Source organism: Calliphora vicina, chromosome 3, assembly GCF_958450345.1.
Source record: "Calliphora vicina chromosome 3, idCalVici1.1, whole genome shotgun sequence".
NCBI lineage: Eukaryota > Metazoa > Arthropoda > Insecta > Diptera > Calliphoridae > Calliphora > Calliphora vicina.
Window position 1 is genome coordinate 100,938,430 of NC_088782.1, and position 22,473 is coordinate 100,960,902.

Consider the following 22,473-nt stretch of genomic DNA (forward strand, 5'->3'; position numbering starts at 1 on the left):
GTTTTTAGACCATCATCCTCAGGATCTGTGTCCAAATCCTCTTCACATGTGCCCCTAACTTGTTTTATCTTCCTTTTTTAATTTGTTTTGGTTTATTTTATTTTTCTATTATCACTGTAATTATGTATATGTTTGCGGTAACCATTTATGTTTATTTTATGTTTAAGTTACCATTCACATCATTGTAGCAATCATATATACATATGATTGTAGTAAATATTTATGTGTTTGTGGCAACCATGTTTATGATGTAATACTTCAACATATTGTGTTGTTCTAGGATTATGGTTATCATATTCTGAGATCAACATATTATGATAAATCATTATCATGAAAATGATTGCCATAAATACATATTTATTTACAATCATGTTAATGGTAACGTAAACATATTATGGTTACCGCAATCATATACAATATCCCAGTGACCATACTATTATTAAAAAACTTTGAAAACATTTGAAATGTACAACTACAACTTGTTGGGATTGGACTTGAACAGTTAAAAGGCTGAAACCAAGTATTTGAATAATTATTTGATAAAGTTGGAGATGAGTAGTGAACAGGTTTCAAGTTTCATTGTGATTTTCTGCAGCTAAAGTTGGCGATACTACCATATTTTCAACTTTTCCTTGTTAATTATGAACGTGCCTGCCTCTATGGTAAGATTACTCACAATTTCAATAGTTTGATAATTTATTTTTAAGTTATTGTTCTCTTCGATAATGTCATCGGAATCAATTCTACGCTCATATTAGGAGCTAGTCGGTTGACTATTTCAAAAGCTAGATCCAAATCCGTTTCTTTTCTCAACTGATTTAGTAAAGAGCCTGTTTATTAAGGTCCCTTACATGATTATTTTGGAGAGAACAGTTTAAAAACCCCTTTATACCATTTCTTTCCGGGTAGATCATATACAAATGGTGTGGTTTGCTGCTCTTCCTTCACGATTGATTGAACCGTGTTAAGTTAATCCTCACTTTCTTTGGAATTAGATAACACTGTTTGCGGCCCCATTCTTATAGGACCTTCGGAACCGTATAATTTGTCCTATATTTTTGAACGCGGAACTCCATATTGTTTACTGGCACCTAATACAGAAATCGGGCCTTCTCTCGCATAGAAAATATTTTAAGGCTTTTTCAGGATATTGGTGCATGGGTTTTTTTTTCTGGAGTGGCCATATTTGGAATTCTAAGATGTTAGAATTAATAATACCTACTGAATCTCTAAATATTACTCTGTTTAACGATCTCCAGTCAAATAAAAAGCTGCTGCCGAGTTCAGGATGCTTGGTCTCCTATACTCGGCAGTTCTTAAAATGCTCAATTAAAACTGTGCCGACTATTGGGTAAACTCATTTCAAACTCATTTTCTCCAAATCTATTGTCAAGAGAGATGAGTAATAAACAAATTTGTAGAATTTGAGCTTAATACAAAAAATTAGCAATTTTCCTGAAGTCGGCATCACTATGCCGACTATTGAAAATCATAGAAATTTTTGTTCCTAATGACGGCATCAATTAAAATAACCAAAAAAAATATTTTTTGTGAAAACTTTCACATTGTAGGTAATATTTAAACAAAGTTTTATCTGTTAACACCACTCTGGTAAAAATATTACTTAAATTGATATGGTTACTAACTTGTTTTAGTTGGCCTTGCCACTAAAAAATTTCTTAAAAAACAGGCACTTCCGCACCAGTTGAAGGATGGTCACTTAATGAGGATAAAAATAGATGAAAATACTCATCTCACCCAAATTTAAACATTACATAAAGATAAATGAGTGTATGTTTAATTAAAGTTAAATCTTACTTTTGTATAAAATTATCGTTATTCTTATTTATTAAGCTTTTAAGTCAAAAATGCCGACTACTGGGTCATGCCGACTATAGGAGCGTTTACCCTACACTACTATTCTGAATTCTTTAAGATATACAAAAATGTTACGTCTAAAAGGTCTAAAAAAGATTTGAATTTTAATAAGAATCCCCTTTTTAAAATATTTTTTATATTAATATGTAGTAATAAAGACAATCAATGTTTTAGTTGTCAAGGTAGTCATTAAAAGTATACAGGCAGTATTAATATTAGTTATCATATAACCAGACTTTGTGTTAATGGGAATTAGCATTAAAGTTAAACAAAAGCACATTTATAGAATGTGGATATACTTCTCAGCATTTGCTAGAGTCAATTTAGGGTTGTAACCGTGTGGCTACAATAAGATACGTGTTTTGAATTGACCTGCTCATACACCAGATCTCAATCCCATAGAAAACCTAAGTGAAATTGTAGTTCACAAAACACTAAATTAAAATTATACCACAAAAAAATCTTTATCAGATGCGTTCGGTTGTATGGGAAAGGCAAACTATTTCAAAGACATCAAAGACTTTTATTGGTTCAATGCATCATCGCTGTGAAGCATAATAATAAGAAAAAAGTTTCCATTGTTTTGTCAATACGATAATATCATATCAATCTAAAAATTGTTTTCTATTTTCAGAATTTAATTAATAATTATCTTATATTTTGTTGTTTATAAAAAAAAAATATATAAACATAATAGCTTGATCCGGTGCGCTCGCTACCCCTGTCGTAGTAAAATAAAAAATATATAGCCTATTGACGCTTCCCAGTAAGGATCTATCTACGTTCCAAATTTCAATAAAATCGGTTCAGCCGTTTAGGCGTGATGCTCAAACAAATAAACAAACCAACAACATTTATATATTTATATAGATTAATACAAATAAAAATAATAATTTCTTAACCCGTCAATTCCCAGTGTCACCTACAGGTGACAAACATTAACGGTAGTTTTAAACATAGAAACAAATATCACTGATAAATATTGATATTATTTATATACAGACAAGATCCTGTTTTATATCTGATTTTATTTTGGCAACGCTAGAATTTTATTAACTAGAGGATCTTTCAAAATCTTTAAGCAGTGTTTTTGATTTTAACATACTGGTGTGTGTCTTATGATAAATAAGTTGTTATAAAAATGCCAAACGGTTAAGTACCACAATATTTTTTTTTAATAAATACTGCTAGATATTCAGGCTAACAATATCAGCAAGTATTTTTAGAAAATTATTTTTTCTCTGCCCAATGTCACCTATTGGTGACCCCGCTATAAAATCGCAACTAGCTATATTTTTTTTTATTTTAAACTTATTTATAGTGTAAACTAGACGTATTTTTACTATTTTTAATAAAAACAAATTATTTCTCCCTTTGGCGAGGGTATGGGAATTGCCGGGTTAAAATTGTTTTTGAATTGTGGCCTATCAATTGAAAATTCGGATTTAAAAATGCAGCCATGAAATAATTTTGTGAAGTAATTTTAAATTCTACCTATATTTTATTTCTATAAGCTATTTATTGCAGAATTGTCAGTAAATTGGGGTTTACTCTATCAAGTTTTAATACACTCAGCCGCATTTTCTCAAACTTTGGTTATCGTTTTTCGCAACGATATACTTCCAATTAACATCATTTTCGTATGAAAACTGTCAGTATATCGTCACGGAAAAAAAATAACAAGAGATTGAGAAAATGGTGTCACACTTTAAAAAATTTAAACGAACTTGCTTTCAATTTCACTTTCAAGTTGGTGTTTCAATTTACAATCATGATAACAGCTGATTAGACATGCCCTTAAAAAATAGAGTTGCTTCGGATGGGTCTTATTTTATTCATTAGTATAACTAAAACTAACTACTGCAAAATTTAAGTGCAATCGGATAACTAGAACAGGTGCCGAAAATCGATTGAAAGTTGTAAAATTGGGTAAATAATGGTACTTTTTTCGATATCTTAAAAAATACATACTGTTTTTTAAACATTTGCAATAAGGTTCTAGAGAAAATTATCTTTCTAACAAGCTATAAAACAATAATTTCGAATGAAAAATAACAAAGTTAATAATGCAAGAACAAAAATTAATGAAGGGACAAAAACAAAATTGTTTGACATTATGTCTAATTCTATACTTCATCGCCTTTTCTTTATTTTTATACATATTTGCTCTAACATATGGTATGTCATTTTGTCCGTCAAAACATACAATGTAGTTGTTGTTTTCTTTTATAGATTGCATTTATTTCTTTATACACAAACTGACAAGTATGTATGTATACCTAACTAAATGTATGTGTTGTTGTAGTTTATTTATTATATTAACTGACGTCTTTTTATATTGGACCAAGTAATCCATAGAAGAAAAAATAACAACAAATATACAACAAAGGGGCACGTTACTACAACCATCGTTAGTAGAATAAACTACATACATATGAAAATTTCTATTAGAGATTTGTTGTTGTTTTAATATTTTATTTGTTTGTTGGTGGATATTGTACTGCAAAACTGTTGCTGCCTGCTCTGACTTTGCTATTTTTTTTCTTTTCTGTTGTGCTTTTGTTTTCATCATCGCCATAAGGTGTGAAGCAACAGTAACAATCACACACATCCACACATTTTATAGAAACACTCTTATCACGTTGCATTGCGTTGGGTTACGTGCTAAACATTATAGAGAAATGAAATATTTTGATTTAATTTTGTTTTTTTATTTTGCTGCTACTATGAAATGAAAAAAAACTACTGAGCAAGATATTTATACATATTAAAATAGAAATAAGAAAACATATTTTTAACAATTGTTTATAAACTGTTTGTTGGCTTTTTGTGATTTATTGATTTTATATGAGTAGCAATACAATGGAAACTTGTTTGAAACAATATTCCGTAATTTCATAGGATTTCTATTAAAATATAGTAAATTTAAGCATTAATGAAGTTTAACAAAAAAAAAAAACATTTATAAAATTTGACTTACTTCTTAGCATTGGCAAAACAATAAAAACTTTTAAACTTATGCAAAATAATATGTAATGAAATGATGTAAAAAGCATCAGGTCTTACGGTTATTTCAATATTTTTTAAATTATTTTATTGCATTACCAATAAATACCTAGCCTGCCTAATGTAGGCCATAATCGGGCACAAATTTCTATTTAAAAATATATGTATAAACAATAAGAAATATATTTTTTATTTTCATATCATTTATTTTAAAATATTTACTTTATTTTGATAATTTATATTTGTATTAATTTTTTGCACAGATAGATTTTTAATACATTGTAGTATTTGCGAATATTTAAATACCAAAGTAATATGTAATCAATTGTAATGCGTTATAAATAATCAATTAATAAATCAGCAGTTTCGAAGATTATACAAAAATTACGTGAAAACTCAACATTTATGAGGAAGACCACATAAAACTACTCCAAAAACAATGAAATTTAATAGCAAGAGAGTTTAAGAAATTACTTCCAGAAAGGTTAACAAAATTTTAAAATTGAAAATAAGTTTTCGAACTATTAGACGCAGGGCTATCGCCGCGGCGATATCACGGCGCGCCTTTAAAAACGCATATTTCTACAAAAGATCATTTAAAGTGATGGAGACAGTTCTCTATTCGGATGAATCCAAATATAATTTAAGAGGTAGAAGGCAAAGAGATTAGACCGCAAGTACACAAATAAGACAGTCGAGTTTGGCGGTGGCAATATTATGGTATTCATATCATAAAAGATACTACGACTGGAATATTACAGCACGACAATGACCCTAAACACACCCCTAGGCGAGTGGTTATAATCCAATGAGTTTCGTCTTTTGAAAACATATCGAAAGTTGTACATCGCAAAATACGGACAGACGTTAAAGTTTTAATTTAACTTGATTATTAAACATAAAAATTCGATAAAAAGTTTTGAATAAGAGAATTTAAAACAATAAAATTAGTTATGGTCCTCATTTCCTTGTACTTTGAGAAAGGACTTGATCCAAATCAATATGAATGTGATATCAAAACAGAACTGATGTAGATCCTAAAGTGGCAAGGACAACACCCAAAGAGACTTATAAAATTTTGGGAAATTACCATTTTTTTAATCATAATATAATAAAATAAAGGCTTTAAAAATTTTGGGAAATTCCCATTTTTTTATAATCATAATATTAATAATAAAGGCTTTAAAATGAACAAGTTGAAAAATATCTTAAGTATAATTTTCTTTATTAACGTAGTTTTTATATAATTTGCAGGTATACATGTTTACAAAGTCAATTTATTGACCTTTATTTTTCTCACTTTATTTAAAATGTCCTTAAACATTTGTGTTGTGTATGGGTTTTGCAGTTTCTGTCTTTTTTTGTTAATTCAAAATGTATTTTATTTTGCACACGCCATTATTTTATTATTCTACTCGTGCATCGCTGAACACAGCCAGTCAGTCAGTCCGTCACTCACACACACACACACACCAATAACAAAGGTACAATAAAACAAAAAGTGAGTCAGAGATTTAATTGTATTTCACTTCATTTCTTCATCAGGTGTTTGGCAATACAAAATAAAATAACTTATAAAATATATTTTTATTTTATTCACTTCAGAAGTTCTGTTTTTGCAAAGTAATAACTCATGTTTTCAGAATATTCAAGAGTTTCAAACAAGTAATATCTTTAAACAAGTAATAATATACACATCTGCTCAAAATAATAGATACACCTAATTGGAAAAAATTTAAATGGCGGTAACATTGAAAATTTCCTCGCAAGCGTTAAGAATACATCATATTATTAAAATTTCTCTGGCAATGTCATGTCAGTCAAAAATCTGGCAACTATTTGCTTTCATGTTGATTTTTAAAAACGAATTTATTTGAATTACAAAAAAATATTTGCTCATAAAAATAGATACACATCAGTAATTTGTAATTTGTTTATATACAATTTTTTTTTTGTGCAATTTTTTGTTCCTATTTACGTGAAACAGTAAGTATAATTTAAATTTTAGCAACAATTTTATAAAAAATAGGACTCTTTTGAAGAAAATGGGACGAAATCATCATTGTACCGAAGATGAGAAAAAAATTGTTCAAACGATGAGAAATCAAGGAAAATCATTACGGGAAATAGCAAAGAGCATAGGAGATCTTTACATTTTGTCCAAAATGCTTTATCTAAAAAACAAAAAAGAGAAACTCGCGGTAGACCAAAGAAAACCAGTCCAGAAACAGATAGGCGGATCGTCCTTATGGTTAAAAAAGACCCTTTCATATCATCGAAAGCTATTTCTGCGGAGCTATGTAACGAAATCAGTCCACAAACAGTTCGTCGTCGTCTTTTACAAGCTAAATTTCCGGGAAGAATTGCCAGAAAAGTGCCACTAATGCGCCAAAAAAATATCAAGACAAGATTAGAATTTGCTAAAGAGCACTTACAATGGTCCGGGTGTGAAGGCGAAAAAAAATGGAGAAATATTTTATGGAGCGACGAAACAAAAATAAATTTGTTTGGAAACGACTGCCAAAGAAATGTACGCCGACCAAAAGGAAAAGAATTCCACGTTAAATTTACAAAAAAGACGGTAAAACATGGCGGGGGAAACATAATGGTTTGCGGTTGCTTTTCATGGAATGGTGTTGGTCCGATATTCCGAATAGAAGATACCATGAATGCTAGTGGGTATAGAGACATATTGGAAAACGTAATGCTTCCATATGCATCGGAAAATATGCCATTAATATGGACATTCCAGCAGGACAACGACCCAAAACATAGTTCAAGATTAGTTAAAAACTGGTTCTTGGAGAATAACGTACATGTTTTAAGCTGGCCCAGCCAATCCCCTGATTTAAACCCAATAGAAAACTTGTGGAGTGAATTAAAGATAAGGCTTTCGAAGGAAGTTTTCAAAAATAAAGACGATTTATGGGAGAAAACGCAAAAAATATGGTACGAGATTCCATTGGAGAAGTGTCAGAACTTGATATCCAGTATGCCCAGAAGAGTGGAGAAAGTTTTACAAAACAAAGGTGGATATACCGGATACTAGCTTTACTTTAATAATAAACTAATTTTTTTAAGATAAAATTTATTAGCTTTTGTTTAATAAGAATTTTTAAAAATGTATCTATTATTATGAGCACCAAATTTTTCGAAATTTAAGAAATTTAATTTACTTTATAATATTTATTATTAATTATGAAATATTTTGTTTTTGTTTTTTACTCTCCTTTTAACTATAAATAAAAATCGACTGAATTTTTTTTATAATTTTACAATATACCATTATTTTTTTCGTTTTTAAAAAATAAATTTTGGTGTATCTATTATTTTGAGCAGATGTGTATATTAGTGAGTGATTTTCGGAAGTGGGACTTATATGGGAGCTATGACTAATTATGGACCGATCACCATGAAATTAGGTCGTGTGATTTATGCCTATATGAAAATTATTTATGTTGAATTTTATGTGTAGATGTACCAACATTTTTAAGAGATTTATGCTCTTTAAAGTGATTTTCGATAGCGGGTCTTACATGGGAGCTATGATTAATTATGGACCGATCATAATAAAATATATAAAACGTATATATAAAACTTATTTCGTGCAAAACATGTGTAGATACTTATACATATAAATTAAATATTTATGAACGATAAATTCCAATTTCGGGATGAAATTGGTATGGGGGCTAGGTGAAATAATTGAACGATTTCAGTCAATTTCAAAAGGATTGGTCCTTGGGCCGAAAAAACTATAAATACCAAATTTTATCGAAATAACTTTGAGCACAAGACGAACGGATGGACTTAATCGACTCAGAAAGTGATTCTGAGTAGATAGGTATACTTTAAGATTTTAAAATTTTTGGGCGTTACAAACATCAGCACAAACCCAATATATTCTTAATAATTTTAAAGCCTGCTTTAGGGCTTAATGGGTCTTTTTAAATTAATTTTTTTTTAATTTTGTAAGGATAGTGCTATGTACCATATATCCATATTCCGGGAAGAAATTTGTATGAGGTCTGGGAGAATCATGGACAGAATTTTAAAATTTTAAACAGAGCTTGTCCTTCATTTCATTTTGGCTCTCATTTTGATCTATGATTCTGTTTCTACTGGAGAAATATAGCTGATTTCATAATCAGACGGACATAGCTAAATCGACTTTCATAAGGATCAAGAAAATATATAAATTGGTGGGTCTTAGATACCCTCATTCGCCATTATAAGGGTATAAAAAAACACAAAACAACTAAATATGTCCCAGCTAACAAAATATATTTACTTTAATTCTTTCAACTTTTCAAACACTGTTGTCATAAATAGTGTTTATGGCAGAGTAGATATTCCGAAGGTCAAACCTAAATATGTTTTTTTTTTTGTTTATTAACAATTCGTTTTAAAAATACTTCTTTAAAAACCAAATTTCTATTTATGTCAGTATTTAACTAAAAAAAATACAAGTATAAATATGTAGAATATTTATATAACTGCATTTATTCTATTAAGTTCTAATTACCTTTTGTATTAGATAAATTTAAGCAGGGTGGTTTGGTTGGTTGGTCTTGTTATTACAACAACAACAACAACACAAATATTCGCATAAATAACGTCGTATATGGAGCTGACGTTTTATTAAATGAGAGAAAAAATAAAAAAACTCAAAAACAAACAAGACAAAACATAAGTATACTCGTGTGATAGATACAATATGATGATGATGATATGTAACAAAAACCTAATACAACACGTTTCATTGTCGTCATTTAAACAGTAAATAATTTGTGTTTTTGTCAGGGAGGTGTGTATGTGAGTGTGCCAGTCTCAGTGTTTTGTTGCCATGCTCATTTTTTCAGCTTGTTTTCAACACAAAACTATTTTTGTCTCTACACTTAACGAAATTTAACGATTGATTTTAATAAAATTAATTGTAAAACTAATGTTTTGCTTAAAAAAGCACTAATTTGTTTAATGCTAGAGAAATATAAATAAATAAATAATATAAAGATAAATAAATAAATAATATGAAGATATTCTGGTCATTATGAATTTCTAAGACGATCTAGCTATGTCCGTCTGTTTGTTAAAAGCACTATAAGGCCTACAGGTAAGGAAATGTTCCTCAAATGCTCCTTGTGGATCAGAAATAGTTGCTATTGAAAATCGGTCAAGTAGAACCAGAATTAGAGACAATTTTCAAAAAGTTGCAATTTTTAAAAACCTTTTTCTTTAAATATATTGTAGATCAGGCGCGGATCCAGAGCGGGTGAAATAGGAAATTTCTTGTGAAATATTGATAGGGGTGATGAATTCGCTCGAAAGTAAAAATATTTCCGTATTTTGCTTCTTTAGAAACAGTAAAACGAAAATTTTAGTGAAAGTGGTTTACAGTTGTCTAAGGGCTAGTTTTTGGGATAAAGATAATCTGCATTATCTGTTTAAACCAAGCTTAAACTAAAATGTTTGTTTTTCACATATTGTTTATTTACAATACATAGTTTATAATCTGGGTTTAACTGAGCATGATTGGCCTGTTAAACTTAAGTTGGAACTGTCAAACAATTTAAATTTTAAAGTCCATTTTAAAGGACATCTGACCCGATAAATAAAGTGTTACTATACCGATTTTTTCATGTGTATGGAAAAATATTAAAATATTACAGTACATTTTTCTAAGTGTATTTATTAACACAAATACAATATACATAAATATATTCATATATTAATAAATAGTACCTATAAACGAATTTTTGTGTTCTATGCTTTGGTATATTTTAGTATATTCACTTTTATTTCGTACACCATCTATCTGTCTGTATCAAATTCATTAACTTGATTTTTATGCATATTAATTTCATTTCACATACAAATAGTACAAGACATTTCTGTAATACCAAATATCTATAACTATGAATGAATATAGTATATGTATATGAATGTGTATTCTATGGCTGACAAAAAGTACTAGTAACCTTTTTATGTCTAAAATTGTATCTATAAATTACCGCATTTTTTAATTGTATTTATATTGACAATCATTTGTTGACAAATAAATTCCCACAGAAACAATAATTGTACATGTTTTAGTAAAAAGTAGGTCAGCAGTAATACCCCTAGTATTTTTTATTGTTATTTTCAATTTACTCCATTTAGCCCCCCTCACCTAAAGTATTTTATAGTTTATTCCCTTACAGCTGAAGTATTTTACATTTTATTATAGCAGGTCAATCAATGTTTACAATTGAAACTGATAAAATAAAAACTAACATTTAAAAGAAAAAATGTTGATGTTTTAAGAAAAATTAAAAAAATTTGGTGGATTGGCAAACATTAATTAAAAACAGGTAAAAAATATTATTTACATTTAAAAATAATTTTCGTTTTGGTGAAAAAACCATTAATCAATAATCGTTTCATTGGAATATAAGATTCGGTATAGCCGAATACATTAAAATTGAAAAAAATGTTGGTGAAAAAATTATGGATGAATAAAAATGTTGGAAATAAAATTCGAGTTTTAAAATATTTTTCTCGGATTTGACCCATTGTCGGTCCGAATTTCTACGGTGTTATTTAAGTCGTTGGAAAGGTTCCTGAAGTGTATATCATTAGATATCCTATTGTATATGTTAATAACTTAGTAATCCTGATATAAATCAAAAATAAGTTAAAAATCGAGATTGCCATTAGTATAAAAAATTCCCTATCTATAAGAATAAATGCCCGAATTTGAGAAACCTTTGAGCACAATATTAAATAAAAATAATATAATTTATCATGTAAATGTTTCTTTATGGTATAACAATTTATTTTATTATATTATAAAAAACTGCATATTTTAAATATTATTTAATTGAAATATGGCATCTTTGTTTTAAATAGATCAAATACAAAAATACAGCTAAAAAAACATATAAAACCGTTGAAGCAAACAAATAGACCCAATAAATGACAAAGAAGAGAGAATTACTATATAGCGGACTCGTTTAAGATCACTAATACAATGAAAATAAGTTTCAACCTCAAAACCAGTATAAAAACCATGCAAATTCAACAAGTAGAGACAGCTAGATAGACAATTTTTTTTAAAGAAAAATACATACAAACATTTATAAAAAAAAAGTCCACACACATTGGGGCAGAGAGTCGGTTGTTGTATTACGTTAATCAATGCCAAACGTTGAAATTCCAAAATAAAATAATAAAAGAGGGGAATGTTATAGGAAATGGTGGTTTAAGTAATTAACTTATTATGAGAGTTCAAATAAAAATAATCAAAACAAAAAACCACTTTTCGAAAATAACAGAATAGGTAAAATATATTATATGTATGCTTATTTTTTTTTTTTTTTAAATAAAAAAACATCATCAAGGTAAAAAGAATATAAACTAAAATTTATATTATAAATATTGTTAAATGAAACTAACATAACAAATTATTAATATTGTTGAATAAAATATTGTAATTTAAATGGAATCATTTTATACGAAATGATTTAAATTCCGTTGATATTATCAAATTATTAAATGTTATTAACATAAATTTTTAAAATTGATGAATATTACTAGAGATCGTAAACAAATTTTAATTTAAATTGATAGTACAAATTTTGCCAAAATATACAGAAAAAAATATTAGGGGCCTGTAACACATTCGGTTCGGAATGGTTTCGTTTCGATTCGATTCCATTCAATTTTGTTTTAGATTCTCAGATTCCTTTAAATTTTGAACACTCAAAAAAGTTTTAATAATTCTATTATTCCCGTTTTAAATTTACTACATTTTGCATAAGAAACCAAAAACTGTTGTTTTGGTAAATAAATTTATTACAAAATTCAAAATAATCCAAATTGTGGTTAACTGAATATACTATTCTTCTGTTAGACTAGCGAACTTGCAGACCGAGCGTGGACCATAAAGTTTACGCAAATAATGCCCAGAATCAATGTTCAATCTTTGAATTAAACTAATTGAAGATTAAAAAAAAAACATTAACCTCCTGCTCTGTTTAGTAAATCGATTGATTACTAAAACGAGCGATTTTTAAAACGGAATAGTTGAATTAGGGGGTTACTCCCTAATTCGATTCAAAAGGAAATCTTTTCGAACTACAATGTATTTACCACACATTTTCGAACATTTTCGTTTTCGGATTGAGTTACGCAGTAACCCCCCTGATTTACTTACTCGCAAATAAAACGAATAAATCCATTTACACATCTTTAAAATGTATATGAACCTGTGGGGATATCGCGTAATTAGATTCGAAAACATTTTCGAAATTCAATGTATTAAGCATACAAATTTTAATTTAATTACCATAATCTTTGTTTTTACTTTATAAATGTTTCGGTTTCGGTAACCGATTTTTTACCTAATCCGAAACAGAAACCAAATATTCATTCGAACTCTAATATTAATGGTAAATGATATTTTTTGACGCAATTCGTGCAACATAGAACGTTCAACATGGAATTTGCAGAAATAATGCAAATCAACCACCCAGTTCTATTAATATTTCATTCAATATTGTATTATTTTGCCCTCAACTGTATGTGTATGTACCACAATATAAATCGTTAAAGTGTGGTGGCCAGAGAGTATATATTTGTGTTGTTTTAATTTTTATTATTTATTCAACTTGTTTTGTTTGGTTGGTTAAATTAGTTTTATTTTGCTTTACTTTTTCTTTGCAAGTTGATTCGCTAACTTAAAGATTATAATAGACAACAATTACAAAAACAATAGCAAGAAAACGTTAAAAGTATTATACATAGCGTGTACGGACTGACTAACTAACTGGATGACGGAGAGACAGACATACAGACAGACGGACGGACAAACATACAGACATTATGGCTGAGTTTAAGCTACACTGCAGTCAGTCAGTTATCAGAGAGCAGGCAACAAGAGCAACAATATTTTTAAAATATAAAATAATAAAAATAAAAAAACATCAAAAACCAGCCACAAAATACAATACTTTCACTTCTTGTCATATAGATTTGAGTGTGTAGTAGTAGTGCAGCGGTGGATATTATATTATTATGGGTAGTGGTGCTGGTGGTGGTTGTTGGAAGAAGTGATATGTATAGAGGTAGGAGGAGTAGGTAAAGCTTACTTATTATTGTTGCTGCTGCCGTTTGTGCTCATTTTATATTTTATTCGTTCATACACATGAAATACATTTCAATGCGCGCTGCTGCGCTACATAACAAAACGACAACAGCATCAACAACAATACTAGCAGCAACTACAACAAGCAACAATACCAGATTTAAACACACAAATAATAGAAAACGAAATAAACAACAACAACAAGAAGACGGCGAACAAAATATCAAAAATAATCATGCAAAGCTTTAATGACCATTTAAATTGGTCGTGATGTTCAGATAGAGATAGATTGTTGTTTTTGTTTGTCTTTATTGTAGACATCTCTAAAGATTATTATTATTGTTGTTGTTGTTGTTGCAGTGCTTGTAGAAATACAATTTTTTAAATGTATAAAAATGTATTTACTTTTTGTTAATTTATTTTTGAATTTTTTTATTTTTCTTCTTATTATTAGTGAGTTGTTGTTTTTGTTATTGTTGATAGAAACAGAATAGATTCTACAACAACAGTGAGCATACTGTATGTATATTAGGGGTATAACCAAAATTCAGATATATTATTACGTGCCCAACAATAATTCGATATTATATATTTTAATTGTCCTTTTACGAATATGTCATACAAATATCAAAGTTTACAATAAAAAGCTCAGAAAAAAACACTTTAAACCATTAAAATTGCAGTTTGATAAACAAAAGTGTATGGCAAATGGAGTTCCCAAGACAATTGGATCTACGCTTCAGAACGACCCCAGTCTCACTCGGCCAAAGATTGTCAATCTATTGAGATATGTACATACCAACCGAAAAGAAAAAAATAAGATAAAAAGAGATATTCGGCTGTTATATATCCTTCACCAAAGTATAGTTTAAGATAAAGATTAAAAAAAAAATGTCGGTTTAAAAACCCATTGTCGGTCCGAATCTATGGTGTTATAAACATCGTTGGTAAGGTCTTTGAAATACCTATCATTATATATCCATATTGTATATGATGATTTAGTAAACAAGATATATGTTTATAAAGGCTCTTCCAATTGAAATTTCGGAACATTGACAGTTGATAGCGCCATATTTTTGAAGCTATCATTTATTCTGTTCGTTTTGCCAAATTACAATAGACGGATATAGCGTTCAACAACACGTGCAAATGATAACATTGTTTTATCGAAATAGGTATTCTGTTTAGGGTTGGCCCATTTCTTGATGACTGGGTTCATCAACAAACAAAATTATCGAATTTGGGACTACACCAATCCTCATAATATCCAAGAGCGTCCAGTGCATCCCGAAAAAAGTCACTGTTTGGTGTGGATTTTGTTGTGGTGGCGTCCAAATTTGTTTGAGAACGACGTTAGCCAGGACATCACCGCCAACGGGGAGCGCTATAGGTCGATGATTATCAACTTCTTTTGGTCCGAATTGGGCATTTTCATTTCAATTAGAGATGATGTGAAATGGCCACCGAGTTCGTAGGACTTGATCCCGTTAGACTTTAAGTCGCAGACCTATTCAAATAATCACCAAATAACAGCGGTATCTAAGCCAACATAACGAATGCCATCGGTCAAATTCAGCTTAATTTATTGCACATTTCGAATGCCCAAGCAAAACTGTATCCAACATATTAATGTTTCAACCAGGTTTGTGAGTTTTTTTGTGGCTTCGGAAAGTTGATTTCAACAGACTCCGCTATTTTTAACCATTCAGAATATATATACTTTATGGGGTCACAAATTAAAAATGTGGAAATTACAACCGGAATGACAAACTTATATATAAATAAATATACATGGTCGAATATGACCTAGGCACTCGAATACATTATTTATAGAGAGAATACATTATTTATAGAATTAATTCCTTATTGAATCATACAAATCTTCTTGAATTCAAACACTGATTAATAAAAGTGTAAGAGCTAGTGTTTGGGATAAAGATTTTGTTTTTAACTTATGGAGTTTTTTTTTGCTATATATATTTAATCATCAGCACACTATTTTGTTAAAATAAAACCGTTATAATTTTTTTTAACAATGCATATCTGATTTGACTAAAAAGTATGGTAATGCGGACAGACCAATCAATTATGAACTATCAATTTTGTTAGCATTGTCATACTTTTCAGTTAAATCACATATGTTTTCCTCATATAAATATGGCAGTACATACTTTAAATATAAACCCAGATTATAAACTAAATAAACAATAAGTGAAAAACAACCATTTTAGTTTAAGCTAGGTTTTAACAAATAATGTAGATTATCTTTATAACTGAAACTAGCTCTAAGTATATCAGATTAGTTTGTATGACTTAGAAACAAACCATAGGTCTAAAAATAATTTTTGACATTGCGGAAATTCAGAAATATGTTGTAAGCGCAAAGTTTGTGTAAAATTTGCATAACAGGTGAGTATTGTCAACCAGGATAATAATTTTTGGTCAAACATTTTAACATTATTTTCTTTCCATTTAGTTACAAAAACTAATATAAATCAAATAATGCCAAGCAGTAAAATTGATCTTTATGATAAGTGGTTGGAAATTTGGCCGCTAGTCGGGTATTTTTAGTTCATATATTCAGAATACATAGCTTAGAGATGTTTTTTTTTAATTTACAAGGATAGTGGTACCGGAGACAAGTGATTTTTTGCTTCGATTTAACTTATAGTGATTAAGTAATAAAAAATAATTTATATTTCTTCAAATTAAATGTTTGTGTCTAACTAACTAATATAATATTTATTCAACTAGATTATTAAGCCACTGTAACCTGTATGTAGCAGGTACTTCCCCCTCTCCCTACATCTTGACCCTAATCATTTGTTTATTTGTTTTGTTATTACTACTACTATACATATATCTTCTGTTTTCGTGAGACAGGCATTGAACAACAAAGAGAGCAGAAATTAAAACAGCAAACTAACTCACACTAACAATATAAAAATATTACCGTTTAGTCACATTGTTAATGGCTGATACATATTAATGGTAATTTAAAATAAGAAATAAAGAAAATCAAATTATTTAATACAAGTTTTCATAACGAGGAAGTTAAACAAAAAGGTGGCCACACAAAAAAACAAACAGAATCAAACATTGAAAATAAATACATTTTATTGCTTTTGAATTTTCTTGATATTTCATAAAATAAACATAAAAATAACAGGATTTTCGTAGAACCACTAACGCTCTACTTTCCACATGCCATTAGCAACTATTGTTTGCAGGGTTTTCATTAAAAAAACATCATAAATGTTACATAAATTTAAACTGTTTAATCAAGTTTTAATAGCAAAATATAACAGACAGCGCTGCCAGATTTTGTTGAGAATTTGTTAACAAAAGATTATAGACAAGATTATAACACAAATATTGTAAAATTGGAAAAGTTTTGCGTTCTTAGAAAACATAAGATTTCAAAAGAAATCCTCGAATTAAAATAAATTTACAATTTATACTGTGAATATACATATCGTCACCTAAAATGCAAAACAACGTATCATCAAAAAATTCGAAATTGATTTTATTATTGATTACGATTCACTACATCACAGTACATACGTGCACAAAATTTTAAACTTTTACTATCAAAAATAACCAAGTTATAACAAAAATTTAAACTAAAATATCATTAAGTACATGATTTTCTTAAACAAAATAACGTATAACTTTGAGTAATTAATAAATAGTTTTTACCCTATTTTAAGTAGTATCCTCATTTTTTTTAAAAATAAATTTGTTGCAATTGTATATTTTTTACAGTCTTTATGAAAATTTAATGATGTACCTTTTTTAGTTTATAAAAGTAGTTGTTATTAATTAAAATAAAAAAACATACAAAATTTAAAAATGTTATTTAAAATAAAAAAAATATTTTTAAGTTTTTAGTTTTTCATAAAAATTTATATGATGATACGTTTTTTTGATTCAGAAAATAAGAATTCAAAAAAACGTAAGCCACATAGCATAAAGAGTACTTGGAAAAAAATAGTTTTTTTTTCATAAAATATATTTCTAGTGTCATTGTAATTCAGATTTGAAAATTTTGTTTCAATATCTCAAGTAGTTTTCATTTTATATCGTTTTTTGCTTCTCCTATAAACTTATGAAAAGTGATATTACGTTATTATGCATTTTAGGTGACGATATATATTTGAAAAATATTTGTCAACATCTTGCTCTCACTAAACTAAACTACAATTTGGACGATGAATTTCATAATAAAGTTTTAATTCAATGTACACAACATAAACCGAAAATCAGCTGTTAAAAATTTGCGAATTTTTGTCTCTAATAACCAATCGATTAAATTTGATTTCAAAACCGGAAAAGTATTTGATCAAAATTGATTGATTTTGAGTAAATAGGTATGAATAATTATTTTTTAATGAACCGTAAAAGTACTATAATGTTTGCGAAACATATATAAAATCAATATTTTTGGCAAAATCAGTCATTATATGGTGTAATATTTTTTCCAATTTTGACTCACTCTCGGTCCAAATTTGTATGGCGTTATATACGTCGTCGGTAAAGTCTATCATCCATACTGTTTATTGTAATCCAGATATACAAAAGATCAAAATTAGGTAATAAAATGGAGATAGTTGTTTTTTTTTCTTATCTCAGCCATTTGAGTGGCGATTTTCCCGAATTTAAATAGCAACTGGACTGGGAGTACAGAGGATATATTGATGTCTGAATCATGTACGTAGTTATTTGGGGGCTTTGGAAAGTTGTTTTCAACAGACAGGCACGGATATATCGACTCCGTTACCTATAACGATCCAGAATATACCACTCATGGTGAAGGGTATAAAAAAGATTCAATTATTTAAATTTCAAACAAAAACAAGTAAAATGAACGCTATATGGAACGGTCAAAATGATTTTAAAAAAACATTTCCTTTAGATGCATTAAGACTTAGATTGCTACCGACACATTTTTTGTTTATATTTGGAGAATTAAGTAGGAAAAACCTGAATTGTGACCAAAATTGCACAAGTAAGTTCTGCTGTACTTAGCAGTAGACTCTAAAAACAATTTCGAGGTAAAATGGGAATAAATTTTTATCGTTCTTTGTCTTGTAAATTTAGCTCAAATACGAATAATCTTAAAAATTCACATACAGTGAATGTCACTTAAAATCGTACACCATCATAGTCAAATTTTATTCATTAGTTTTAGAAAGTTGATGTTTTGGAAATATTTTAAAATGCTATTTTTATATTGTGTGTGCTATTACCTATCAGAAAATTGAGTATAATTTTAATTGCCCTTATCCACAAATAAAGAAATTGGGTAAGACTGTCAGTGCCCAGAATATCAACGCTTCATTTAAAATCGTAAAGGCACTAAAAAATAGCAAATGATACCCTACAAAGTATTAGGATTATTTAATATTAACATTTTTTTTTAATTTTTAAAGTTTTAATTATAATTTAATATAATTGTACGAATTTAAGTGAAATATGAATTTTGTGATGTTATTTAATTTTCATTAATATTTTTTTAACGAATTGAGTTTTTTTTAACTTTTTTGTTGAAATACATATTTTTTGTTCCAATTAATAAAATGACTTTTAATTTTTTATATAATCACCTATTATTGCCTGTATAATTTCATAATATTTAAAAAAAATATGTTGTACGATTTTGAGTGACACTCACTGTAGGTACTTTTGAAAGCTAATTTTTCAATTATTTTTTTGGAAGAAGTTCAAAAACTTTGGAGTAAAGCTGATTTTTAAAACTTTTTAAATTGGGTTATAATTTTTGTCTGGTAGTAAAATATAATTGCAAGTCCTTTTTATAATCGTCGACATGTCCGTCTTAAAATTAAACATTTGACTTGGCTGTAATATTCAGCGTAGTACTGAACTTGTGAAATTGTTGCCACCCTAATGAACATTTAGGGCATGGCCATAAGAATGTGGGCGTTGTACTTAAAATATATTATATGTAAGCAACTATGTATGTATAATACATATAGATATATACTATTTTTTAAGATTTTTCAATAACTTGACAAATGTTCATAGCAAACCACTATTATGTTATTGGCAATTATAATCACATTTGTATACATATTCTAAAACTAGACTTGTTAAAATTAATTGAAACCCATTTATTTCAACGGAAAAATTAACCAAAAAATGTCAACATATGTTTTCAATACCAAATACCGAAAAAACTTTTTTACACAACAAAATAAACTGTATAAGATCTTTAATGAAAAATTTGTGTAAAAAAAATACATGGAATTTTCTATTAGTTTCTGGGATTTTCCGACATTCGTAAATAACTTAAGCTCGTGTAAGAAAGAGAGAAATGTAAATTGCACAAAATGAAAAAAAAAAACCACACAAATAAAAGACAACTCAACTACCTAGAGACAAGGAAGAAGAAAAATACAGCAGAAATGAATTGAAATGAAACCAAAGAGAGATGATTAATATTTAAATAAGGGGACAAGAAATCAAAAGAATATAAATATGACAAAATGTTAGCAACAATTATTGGTTTTTTCATTTGTAATTAAACATTACTACGAATATTTAATAAATTCTCCATTTATGTTATAGAATAGTAAATAGGGAGGAGGTTATGGCGAAAAATAAAATCACATTATAAACCAAATTATTCAAACCAAGGTTGTTGCGTATACTTGGCCAATATTGTAGTATGTTGTTTTCACAATGTCTGGCTGACTTTTTTTTCATTTTTGGTTATATTTTTTTTGTTTTACTTTCTGTACACACGACGATGGTGGTATTAGTGGTTGGTGCTTATTTTTATACCATTTTTGCTTACTGTGACTTGTATAATTCAACTTAGTTGATACACTCATATTGTTGTTATTTTTGTTGATAGGTTGGAAGGTTCATTTGTTGGTGTTATTGAGAGACAGAGAGAGAGCGAGATAGAGGTGGTAGTGATGATAATAGTGGTTGTTGTTGTTTTTGTTGGTGGTAAATTTGGTGACTGATGAAATTTTTCTTTATCATTCCATTATAGGTATTTTTTTTTTCTTAAATTAACATATTTTATATTATGATTTTCATAGTAATTTGCAAATTTAACAAATAAAAAGATTTTTTATTTTACTGTTGTTTGGAAAGTTTAAGCAAAATATTACAAAAAAAAATTGTAAAAATAATTTAAATCGAAAAGCGAAAGAAAAAAATTCAATTCAACTTCGCATAAAACACGACGATTTTTTTATAAATACACGGGTGACTTTTGTAACAAATGTAAAATTTTTGTTGTTGTATAAAGCGAGGAAACGAGACGTATTGCAAGAAAAAAAGTAATAATGCAAAGATAATTACTTATATTGAATAAATTATATGTTCGACACAAATTGGGAAATTAATTTAAAAAAAAATATAAACACATTTCTTTTTAGTACGAAAAAAATTTCACTTTTTAAAAATCAAATCAAATTTATCAATAATTACGCACTTGATTTCTTAGTAATGAAGATTTTTCTTTAACAATCTTGTTCCGGCACTTTTTACTCTTTTCTTAATACAAAAAAAAAATAAATGATTTCGTTGTTTTTGTTATTGTATACAACACGTTTTCGAGTTTATTGCAAAGCAATAATTTCAAGGAATCTCAATATTTTTTTTCTTTCTGTAACTTAATTAAATATTTTTTTTATTATAATTCTAAGTTTTACGTTCATCCAAAGTCAAAAAATCACGTCATGGCTGCCACGTCCAAGCAACAATGAATCGTTGTTTCTCATTGCATTCCTCAAATTTAGCCAAGAATACAAAGAAAATCTTAAAGTGAAACAAGTTGGCAAAAGAAACATTCGTATAGAAAGAGATGTCGTCATATTGTTTACATATAACGTAATGAACATTTTGTATCTTTTCGCTATAGTGTGAATGAAATGGATATTGTATGTGTCTAAAGAAAGAAAAAGCCAAAAAGTATTTGCAAAGTTTTCAGTTTTGTTTTCTGCTCAAGTAATACAGTTATTAGTTAATGTGATACGAGTTGATAAAAGGAACAACACAATTTATGATATTTTCGATACGAATAGAAAGGAACAATTTTTTTTGGGAAAATAGAATTACAAATTATTGCTTTATTACATTATTAAAAAAATATGTAAAATTAAGGACATGTAAAAACATATACATACATATGTATTTTACATATCATTTTTTATTAAAAATTTAAGTTTTTTTTCTTACTCAATTTATACAAACATTTTAAAATTAGTTTAAAAACAATTATTTTTTTTATGAAAATCCAACCAAATTTTTAAACGACGTTACCAGGCAACATTGATATGTAACAACAAATTTAAAATGCTGCAATTTAAAATTGCAAAGAATGAAATGATCTGGACTGATTAAATTAAGTATCAACAAATAATTTCAAATAATTGTAATCACTAGTGAATTTCAAATATGTGTTTAATTTTTAATAACATTTGACAATT

General features: G+C 28.1%; 2 protein-coding genes across 2 annotated transcripts in view; both read right to left on the bottom strand.

Annotated features, from left to right (window-relative positions):
- Positions 1-21,758, bottom strand: part of Su(Tpl) (Suppressor of Triplolethal) — a 38,614-nt gene extending 16,856 nt beyond the window's left edge. The window contains exon 1 of the mRNA XM_065503495.1: positions 21,477-21,758. The gene's annotated coding sequence lies outside the window, so the exon portion shown is untranslated. The remainder of the gene's footprint in view (positions 1-21,476) is intronic.
- Mi-2 (chromodomain-helicase-DNA-binding protein Mi-2 homolog) overlaps positions 1-22,473 on the bottom strand; it is a 66,728-nt gene that overhangs the window by 42,419 nt on the left and 1,836 nt on the right. The window lies entirely within an intron of this gene.